This window comes from Oryx dammah, unplaced genomic scaffold, assembly GCF_014754425.2.
Source record: "Oryx dammah isolate SB20612 unplaced genomic scaffold, SCBI_Odam_1.1 HiC_scaffold_12, whole genome shotgun sequence".
In the NCBI taxonomy this organism is placed as follows: Eukaryota; Metazoa; Chordata; class Mammalia; order Artiodactyla; family Bovidae; genus Oryx; species Oryx dammah.
Genome location: NW_024070196.1, coordinates 6,427,961 through 6,439,154, shown reverse-complemented (window position 1 = coordinate 6,439,154; position 11,194 = coordinate 6,427,961). Strand labels below are relative to the sequence as shown.

Here is an 11,194-nt window from a genome sequence, read left to right as displayed (position 1 = left end):
ACTGTTTATAATAGCCAGGACATGGAAACAACCTAGATGTCCATCAGCAGATGAATGGATAAGAAAGCTGTGGTACATATACACAATGGAGTATTACTCAGCCATTAAAAAGAATACATTTGAATCAGTTCTAATGAGATGGATGAAACTGGAGCCTATTATACAGAGTGAAGTAAGCCAGAAAGAAAAACACCAATACAGTATACTAACACATAGACATGGAATTTAGAAAGATGGTAACGATAACCCTGTATGTGAGACAGCAAAAGAGACACAGATGTATAGAACGGACTTTTGGACTCTGAGGGAGAGGGAGAGGGTGGGATGATGTGGGAGAATGGCATTGAAACATGTATACTATCGTGTAAGAAACGAATCGCCAGTCTATGTTCGATACAGGCTACAGGATGCTTGGGGCTGGTGCACGAGGATGATCCAGAGAGATGATATGGGGTGGGAGGTGGGAGGGGGGTTCAGGATTGGAAACTCATGTACACCTGTGGCGGATTCGTGTCAATGTATGGAAAAACCAATACAGTATTGTAAAGTAAAATAAAGTAAAAATAAAAATTAAAAAAAAAAATAAAACCATAAAAAAAAATACTGGTGAGTGCATGAGGCAAGAGTCAGCTTGGGAAACTCATGAGCCATGTGACTTACCATGACACCTTTGTCAAGCAGGTAAGATCACGAAAGGGTCAACCTTTTTACTGTAGGGCTCCCCTTTAAACTGTGTTTTAATGTGATGGTAAAATGTCCAGGCGAGCAGCAGACTTGGCATATCGAGTACACTGGCATAGCTCAATAGTAATAAATATTTTTTGGTGAATTACTTTTTTAGTTTTGTAAGGCTTGAGATTTTAATTCTTAATTCTAATCTACTTTGTGTTTCCTGAAAAGTAAAAGATAATGAGATTTTTCATGATTTCTCTTCTTTACCTCTGTGCTGGAAAGATTTCAAGGCATACATTTAAAAACAACCACAAAGAGCTGTTGTTGCATATCAGAAGTTATATTTCTGTGTGCCCATTTCAGCTTAAGTGTGTTATAAAGTATAGTGACTGTCAAGACTGTGTTTTAGGTGATTCAGGTTACTTCACATACACTTTAGTTGCTTAATGATTTTTTTTAAGGAAGAAAACAGAAATTCATATGCAGAGTCTGCAATCAAATAATGCCTGGGTGGTGACTTAAGTCGCCAAAAGCAGCATTTTAAAATGTGCATTTAGCCTTTAGAAGTTAGTTTATCAACATGCTGTAGTTTTATATTCTTTCTTCAGTGATTTTTATATTGAATCTGTTTCTTTCCAAGTTGAAAACTGTATTTTCAAGGAGTGGTGTAGAATCTAGTTGCAAAATCTTAAAGTTAGACTGTCTTAAAAATTTTTTTTTTAGCTCATGGCATTAGACTTTAGCTGGTACATTTGTTGTTGATGTATGAGACTACTAAAACCCAGATTCCCTCTTTATGTTCGTTCTGAGTATGGCCCAGATTGGCCTGTTTGCGTCAAACACAAGAACAAGCGGCAAATTCAGTACAAAATTTGACTTTTTGTGTATTCACGGAGTTTGTAAGGGTGACTACATTTTGAACTTTATACCATCTTACGAGGGCTTCCCAGGTGTCTCAGTGGTAATGAATCTGCTTGCAATGCAGGAGACTCAGGAGATGCAGGTTTGATCCCTGGGTTGGGAAGATCCCCTGGAGAAGGAAATGGCAACCCACTCCGGTATCCTTGCCAGAGGAGCCTGGCAGGCTACAGTCCATGGAGTTGCAAAGAGTCAGACACTGAGCATGCACCACCACACAGAAAAACCTGAGTGCACTTTGGGCTGACCCAGTACATTGCTATGACATGGTAGCTGACCCAGGCCTACGGGAAAGCTGTCTTTTTTTGGAGGGTATGGATTAGAAGTAGCATATCATAGTAAGATAGATATAAAAATGACTTTTCCATGTGGGTGAAATCATTCAGTTCAGTTCAGTTGCTCAGTCGTTTCCGACTCTTTGTGACCCCATGCACTGCAGTACACCAGGCTTCCCTGTCCATCAGGGAATTATCAGGGAGCCAATGAAATCATTGGAGAAAGAATATATTTAAATCACTGCAAGCCTCTTGGGCCTTCTAGTTGCTTACTAAATGGTTTATTATAAAACTTGATGGTGATTATTAAATCTCTCAGCCATTCCCTCCTTTTAAAGTTGTTAAATCACCTGATTTATGTACCCTGTAATAAAAGAGAAATGATGTATGGAAATCATTGAGATAAGTATCATGAGAATCTGTTCTGCATTTTTTAGTGTGTTTTTGTGCAAGAAAAATATTTACTCAGTAATAAGGAATGGGTTCTTTTATTACCCAGGTGCAACTCAGGAACACACATTTTTACATAAAATGAAATACTTCTTAAGTCTTGTTTTTCTCTTTGTTATTTTTCTTCTTTATATAAGAGAGAAAATATGTGGGACCTGGTTGAAAAAGAACTCTGACATTTGCGTTATGTGTTTTGGTTTGCAAAGTGCAAGAAAGTGCAGTCGCTCAGTTGTGTCCGACTCTTTGCCACCCCAGGGACTGTGGCCCACCAGGCTCCTCCGTTCACAGGATTCTCCAGGCAAGAATGCTGGAATGGGTTGCCATTTCCTGTGATTAGCAAATAAGTAATTCTTAGGCAAAACGAAATGGCTTCATTTTCACTTTTCACTTTCATGCATTGGAGAAAGAAATGGCAACCCACTCCAGTGTTCTTGCCTGGAGAATCCCAGGGACGGGGGAACCTGGTGGGCTGCCATCTCTGGGATTGCACAGAGTTGGACATGACTGAAGCGACTTAGTAGCAGTAGCAGCAAGGATAATGAAAGTATTATCTTTGAGTAAATAACAAATACAGAATACCATCCTAACTTTCACTGCTTTTACATCCAGTGCCTCTCAGATCCACCCCTTTCTCACATCTGTGCTATCTCCTCCCTCTCTTGTAGATTATTACAGAGTCTTCTTAACTGGTCTTCCTGCTTCTCTTCTGTCCACTCTCCAGCTGGTTCTTTACTCCCGCCTTGGTGATATTAAATAATGTTGATTTTATGGTGTCTCTTCCCCATCCTCCTTCCCATCTGAAAGTCCAGCTGAGGCCTCTCATCACTCTTAAGGTCAGTGAAGATCCTTAATGTGTGCCAGGCTCTGTGGAGTCCAGCCGACTACCTTGCCAGCCTCATCCTGGACCATTCTCTCACTAGCATTGAGATACTTCTCGATGCTAGTATTCTCACTAGTATTCTTGCAGAACTAGTATTCCCACTAATATTCACACAGTGCTAGTATTCTCACTAGTGTTCACGCAGTGCTAGTATTCTCACTAGTATTCATGCAATACTAGTATTCTCACTAGTATTCACGCAGTGCTAGTATTCTCACTAGTATTTTAGGTGATTCAGGTTACTTCACATATACTTTAGTTGCTTAATGATTTTTTTTTAAGGAAGAAAACAGAAATTCATGTGCAGAGTCTGCAATCAAATAATGCCTGGGTTGTGACTTAAGTCACCAAAAGCAGCATTTTTAAATGTGCATTTAGCCTTTAGAAGTCAGTTTATCAACATGCTGTAGTTTTATATTCTTTCTTCAGTGATTTTTATATTGAATCTGTTTCTTTCCAAGTTGAAAACTGTATTTTCAAGGAGTGGTGTAGAATCTAGTTGCAAAATCTCAAAGCTAGACTGTCTTTTAAAAATTTTTTTTTAGCTCATGGCATTAGACTTTAGTATTCTTACTAGTATTCATTCAGTGCTAGTATTCTCACTAGTATTCATTCAGTGCTAGTATTCTCACTAGTATTCACTCAATGCTAGTATTCTCATTAGTATTAAAGTAGTGCTTTAGCAGTGGAAACAGTGTCAGACTTTATTGTTTTGGGTTCCAAAATCACTGCAGATGGTGATTGCAGCCATGAAATTAAAAGATGCTTACTCCTTGGAAGAAAAGTTATGACCAACCTAGATAGCATATTCAAAAGCAGAGACATTACTTTGCCAACAAAGGTCTGTCTAGTCAAGGCTATGGTTTTTCCAGTGGTCATGTATGGATGTGAGAGTTGGACTGTGAACAAAGCTGAGTGCCGAAGAATTGCTGCTTTTGACCTGTGGTGTTGGAGAAGACTCTTGAGAGTCCCTTGGACTGCAAGGAGATCGAACCAGTCCATTCTGAAGGAGATCAGCCCTGGGATTTCTTTGGAAGGAATGATGCTGAAGCTGAAACTCCAGTACTTTGGCCACCTCATGTGAAGAGTTGACTCATTGGAAAAGACTCTGATGCTGGGAGGGATTGGGGGCAGGAGGAGAAGGGGACGACCCAGGATGAGATGGCTGGATGGCATCACCGACTTGATGGACGTGAGTCTGAGTGAACTCTGGGAGTTGGTGATGGACAGGGAGGCCTGGTGTGCTGCAGTTCATGGGGTCACAAAGAGTCGGACACGACTGAGCAACTGAACTGAACTGAACTGAAGTGAGTGCTTTAGCACTGCAGTCTTTCTTTCATTTCTTAATGTGCCCATAGTCTTAAAAAAACTAAACCAAACCACAGAGCCTTTGCACATGCTGTTCATGCTACTTGAAACATGATTCTCCTCTACTCCACCCAGTCTCCATACCTTTCCCCTCGTAGTGCTCTTTGTTTAATTAGTTAACTGCTGATTATCTTCAGTTCAGATGACATCTCTGGACCTCCATGGTGGTGCAGTGGATAAGAATCTGCCTGCCAGTGCAGGGGACACAGGTTCAATCCCCAGTCTGGAAAGTTCCCACATGCCGTAGTGAAGCTAAGCCTGTGTACCATGACTCCTGAATCCTGAACTCCTGGAGCCTGTGCTCTGCAAGAAGAGAAGTCACTGAAATGGGAAGCCTGAGCACCACAACGGGAGAATAGCCCCCTTCTTGCTGCAACTAGAAAAAGCCTATACCCAGCAACAAAAAGGACTGGCACAGCCAAAACAAAAAACAAAACACTAATCTCCTTAGGAAGCCTCTTTCCACCAGCTGGGTCTCACTGTTACAGGCTTGTTAAAATAACTTCCTAGCCCCCTGATGGAGCTGCCCCTGCCCAGGTGCTCCGTCTGCAAACTGACACTTAGATGATTCCAGTGTCCCTTGCTCCTTGGAAGAAAAGCTATGACAAACCTAGACAGCATATTAAAAAGCAGAGATGTCACTTTGCCAACAAAGGTCCGTGTAGTCAAAGCTATGGTGTTCTCAGTAGTCATGTATGGATGTGAGAGCTGAACCAGAAAGAAGGCTGAGCGCTGAAGAATTGATGCTTTCTAATTGTGGTGCTGGAGAAGACTCTTGACAGCAAGAAGATCAAACCAGTCAATCCTAAAGGAAATCGATCCTGAATATTCATTGGAAGGGCTGATGCTAAAGCTGAAGCTCCAGTACATTGGCCAGCTGATGCGAAGAATCAACTCATTGGAAAAGACCCTGATGCTGGGAAAGATTGAGGGCAGGAAGAGGAGGGGACAACAGAGGATGAGATGGTTGGACGACATCACTGACTCAGTCAACATGAGTTTGAGCCAACGCTAGGAGACAGTGAAGGACAAAGAGGCCTGGCGTGGCGCAGTCCAGGGGTCACAAAGGGTCGCACATGACTAGCAACTGAACAACAACAACAAAGTGTCCCTGCAACTGCTCTGCTTGACTAGGAACCCAGGGAGTGTAACTAGTCCGTCAGTCCGCAGGTGCCAGGTCAGCGCTGAGACTTCCCGCTCCAGACAAGGGTGAATGCGTGGCCCGAGGTGTCGCCGATATTTTCTCTCTTCCCTGTTCTTTATTCTTTATCCTGTGAAAGCTTCTAGTCTTCTGCCCCATTTTACAGTTTCCACAAGGAGACCGTCCACTTCATGAAGTGTTAAAGTTTGTTTGTATCATCTCATTGTCTTCTTTAGTAATTTTTAATAGGTTTTTGCATCACCCTGTATCTTTTTTTTTTTTTTCTCCCATTGGATTGACTTACTGGTTATAATTTGTGTGCTTCTGTAAATTGTCTTCATGAGGCAGGTAGAGAGGCCTGCTCACCATTACCTTCCTGGGACTTAGCACAGTACTTGGCAGATACTTAGAAGCACTATAAATATTTGTTGAATGAATGAATAACGTGAAAAAATGGAATCAGAGATAGCTGTTACCTAATTAAGTAAACGTACAATCCCAATACTAAAGACATCCTGAAAAGCGAAACATGCTCTTCAAAGAAGTCATCTAGGGAGGTTGCCTGCTTATCCCATAGCTGCTGCTCTTAGAAGGGGAATTTGGAATAGTTTTAAAGAATTGTTTTGGAAGTAGTTTCCAAGCCACCTAAAAAAAAGCACTTGTTCTTTTGATTAAAAATAATATCCAGCTCAGTGGTTCCCTTCATTTTTTAAATGTATTTCCAGCTCACAGATTTCAACTTCCACTTTCAAAGACCCAGATTTGTCACAGTTGAAGTTTTCAAAAAGGTGTTGTATACGTAAAGGCAGCCTTAAGAGTTACTGCTAAGACTTCTTGAGCATTGGCAGGCATTTTTGTGATGAGCATGTAGTCTTTGAAGGGACTAATATTCCCGTAGACGTGTGGACTTTGGTGTTCTTGTTAACTCTAATGAAGTTGCTCTTGATGCTCTGCGGATGTCTCACTTTTGCTTCTGGCAGTGAGGAAGGGGAATATATTTTACTTTCAAGTCGTTCGCTTCATCCTGGTGCCTCCCATCCTCCGTGGGCAAAATACGTCTTGCAATTTTTTGTTTTATACCAGTAAGTATTATAATAGGGAATTGAATGAAATATTATCAAGTTTTTAAAATTCCTTAGATGTTGAGTTCTCTGTTTAGGAAAAGTCCCTGTTAGTGTGAAATGTCTCAGAACTGTGACCACATTCTTCCACTGAAAAGTATCAGGGGTTCTTGCCAACTTCTGCTATTCAAGATTATTCAATATTTTTGTTAATTTATCTTTTTAGCCACTGTGCGTGCATGCATGCTTAGTTGCTTCAGTCGTGTCTGACTCTTTGTGACCCCATGGACTGTAGCTTGCCAGGCTTCTCTGACGATAGAATTTTCCAAGCAAGAATACTGGAGTTGGTTGCCATGCCCTCCTCTAGGGGATCTTCCTGATGCAGGGATCAAACCTACATGTCCAGTGTTGCAGGCAGATTCTTTACCACTGAGCCACTGGGGAAGACCTTAGCCACTATCACTTAACGATTTTCAGGAGACTTAAGTTCAATCTCTAGGTCAGGAAGATCCCCCAGAGGAGGAAATGACAACCCACTGCAGTATTCTTGCCTGGGAAATCCCATGGACAGAGGAGCCTGGCAGGCTACAGTCCACAGGATTGCAAAACAGTCGGGCATGACGGAGTGACTGAGCGCACGTGTACTCATTGCCCCTTTACTTCCTGATTTGGGAAGGAAGCAGCTTTGTGTACTTTCTCTAACGCTTTAAATCAGCGTGGACTTTTAAGTGGGAGTAGCTGAGCTAAAATAACATGTCTGCGATTTGAGTCTCTGGGAAGGCTTTTGGAGGTGCTGAACTGATAACTGCAGCTGTGAAAGATTATCTTAAAGAGGGACATTTACCATAGCTCCAGTTGGGTCACCATGAGCGCTGTGTTTCTTAATTGTTCACTTTTGAGAAAATGCAGTCAACTCAGTGTGGTATAGGTGCTCTCAGAAGAGTGAACAGCTCTGCAAGCTCACAAGGTGGCAAGCCTTAGCTACGCAGCTGGGAACAAAAGTTCTATTGACCTTTTATTCTCAAGTGTTCTTGTTTTCCCCTGAACACCAGAGATTTGGCTTTCATCTGCATTTTGTTGGGTTTACTACTTGCCAGTAAGGGCTTACGTTTTCATATTGCTTCTGTGTTGGCAGCATTTATTTATGCAAATAGAGTTTTGTGCCTCCAATGCAAATATTTTCTTTGCCTAGGAATAGTATCAAGATTTGTTAGAGAATCCTCTTTTGAATTTGGTCTTTTAAAGGGTGATTCTATGCTAACTGTCTTCTGTGGCAGTTCATTGCTTTTTATTAAATGAGGATCTTAGAAAAAGAACATTTAATGGTCGTACAGATGACTCACTGTGTTCTCGGCCTGTCTGAGTGAATCTCAGTGAACCCCATCTTGACTGAGTCATAACCTCATACCTGACCAGTGATATTCATTTGTAGGAGTGCTGGCCACCCACTCCCCACCTCCCAACAGAACTGTCCCCAGAGGGATTTGAGTGCATTTTGATTTGAGATGCACTTACATTAGCATTAAGCTCTTTATTATTATTTTTAAACTAAATCATCCCCCCTTAAACTGGGGTCATGGTACTGTGTACTGTGTTTAATGGGTACAGTTCTTGTTCTCATCACTTATCTGATTGCTGTGCTGTTTCCTGTGTGGGAAAGAGAATTGCCCTTCTGGTGAGGTAGTGCCGTTCTGGGACATTATGATGCCGTGGCTCTAGGAAGTCTTAGGAATGATGGCAGTCATGTGCTCAAGTCACCTGTGCTCGCAGGATGAGTGCTGAAGGACTGTAAGAGTATGAAAAATTGATGGAGAATTAATACCTTGTAATGAAAACCCCCTATGGCCTCCCCAGTGGCTCAGAGGTAAAGAATTCACCTGCCAATGCAGGAGACATGGGTTTTATCTGTGGGTTGGGAAGAGGCCCTGGAGGAGGAAATGGCAACCCACTCTAGTATTCTTGCCTGGAGAATTCCATGGACAGAGGAGCCTTCTGGGCTACAGTCTATGGGGTCACAAAGAGTCAGACACAACTGAGCAACTGAGCACCTACATACGAACAAAGCCTGTACTGTTTTAAATAATGACCCACTCAAGCTCAGTGAACATATATTAAGATTTTCTAACATGAGTTAGAACCATTTAAGACTGATAAGGAAGGGGTAATAGAGGACTTAGGACAGGCTGTTCATTTAGCTATGAAGTGAATAGACTGCTTTGCATGAGAGGTCCTCCTGGCCTTTTAAGGAGGAAGCTGAAGTGAAGAGAGGTTCAACAGCATGCTCAGAGTCACAGAAGTGAACAGAAACAGAGCCAGGACCCCAGCCCAGACCATTCTGACAGAGCGCTGGTGATCTTTCCTCTGCAGTGCTGTCTTTCCCCTGGCATCCTGTGTCAAAAGAAATAAAGTGAGTTGTATTTTATTTATTTATTTTTTGGTTACACCACACAGCATGTGGAATCTTAGTTCTTTGACCAGGGATCGAACCTGTGCCCCCTGCATTGGAAGCACAGAGACTTAACCACTGGATCACCAGGGAAGTCCCCGGATTCTCCTCTATTAACAAGAGGAAACAAATTCAGATTTAGAACATAAAAGCTCAAGTAATGTATTAATTTATTAAATCATTTGTTCAGAAATCTACCGAGGACTTCATATGTGTAAAGCACCGTGTGTGTTGCTCAGGTTGTGTCCGACTGTTTGTGACCCCATGGACTGTAGCCCGCCAGGCTCCTTTGTCCATGGAGTTCTCCAGGCAAGAATACTAGCGTGTGTATCCATTCCCTTCTCCAGGGGATCTTCCCGACCCAGGGATCAAACCCAGATCTCCTGCATTGCAGATGGATTCTTTACCACCTGAGCTGATGGGTTTCCTATAAAGCACCATGCTAGGAGCCAGATTAGGATATCGAGATCACCCAACTGTCAGAGCTTGTAAAATATGTTTAATAATAACTTTTATATACAAGACAAAATTCGTGCAACAGTCTTTGGGGGAGGGTCACTGTGGTGTTCTAGGACTGGCCTAGACACTTGGGATCATTCAGCTGTTTATCAATTCATGCTTAGCTTTGGATCACCTAGTCTGTGCCTGACACTGTTGTAGATGCTGGGAAGAAAGATGAGATTAACGCAAGCGAACTCTGTGTTCTCATTTAGTACGTTCTAGTGGGAGAGACACACAATAAATAAGCAAGAGAAGACTTGTTCTGCAGGGAGTGGAGCTCAGATGGTGTGTGGATAGCTGGCTACGTTAGATTGCAGAGATAAATAAGATTTGATCCTTGCCCTGGAGGAGGCAGATGCGTAAACAGTGAACTACAGTAGAATCAATATGTGCAGTGACTCAGGTAGGAGCAAAACGCTGTGGGTGACTGGAGGGATGTGAAACCTGAGGGGCGACAGGGAGCTGCCCGAACCAGATGTGTGTTTGGGATGGCGATTGTGGAGCAGCCCCAAGCATAGGCTAGACAGGGAGGGACCGAGGATAGGATGTGCTAATTCCTCTCTGGGCTAAGAGCTCTAGACGAGTGCAGGAGGACGGAGAGGAGGAAGTGTTACTTCTCACAGAGAGAAGTACAGAAGGCTTCCTGAGCGAGGGGACATTTCAGCTTGATCCTTAAATATGCAGATGTGAAGGGAACAGCGTCTCATGGGTGTACAGCCATGAACAAAAGGGAAGATCCAGCTTACAGCAGGAGTGGCTAGACTTAAGGGCCTGTAGACTGGCTGGAGCAGGAGCTCTGTAAGAGAAAGGGCCATGGGGGCTTAGGTAGACAGATTTGCCTCAGGTAAGCGGAGGGAACCTGTTACAGGCTTCTTTTCTTTTTTTCTTTTTTTTTAAGTGGACTGACATAGTCACAACCTTAGGACTAGTCTTCTGCAGTAGCATATATGAGAAAGTGGAGTGGAGAGAGAGATAGGGGAGATGAATCAGGAAGGCATGTGATCTGATGACTCTGAGGTATTGGGGATATGATCTAGAAAAGGGGGCCTGGGACTGGATTAGAGAATGTGGACAGGTAGAATAGTAAGGCAGACTACTGATCGGACGTGGGCAGTTGAGGAAAAGGAGAAAACTGATTGCAAGGATGTAAGCCCAGATGACTAAGAGGATAGGATATTTTTTGTGGGGGGCGGGGGAGGGCACACTATAAGGAATGCAGAATCTTTGTTCCCCAACCAGAGATCAAACCTGTGCCCTCTGCAGTAGAAGCACAGAGTCCTAACCTCTGGACCGCCAGGGAAGTCCCGAGGATAGGGTTTTTATGACGAGCTGAGGATGGCAGAGGGAAAAAATGGGTTTGAGAGGTCAGATAGCTAAGATTAGTTTGGGACTTGTGGAGTTGGTACTGGTGGGACCTTGAGGTAGGAATGTCAGATAAGTAAATGAAGATAATACTTTAGCTCTGGGTTGGAAGGTGTAGGT

General features: G+C 42.8%; 1 protein-coding gene across 2 annotated transcripts in view; it reads left to right on the top strand.

Annotated features, from left to right (window-relative positions):
• The window catches only part of FHIP1A (FHF complex subunit HOOK interacting protein 1A), a 297,133-nt gene that overhangs the window by 14,986 nt on the left and 270,953 nt on the right, over positions 1–11,194 (top strand). The window lies entirely within an intron of this gene.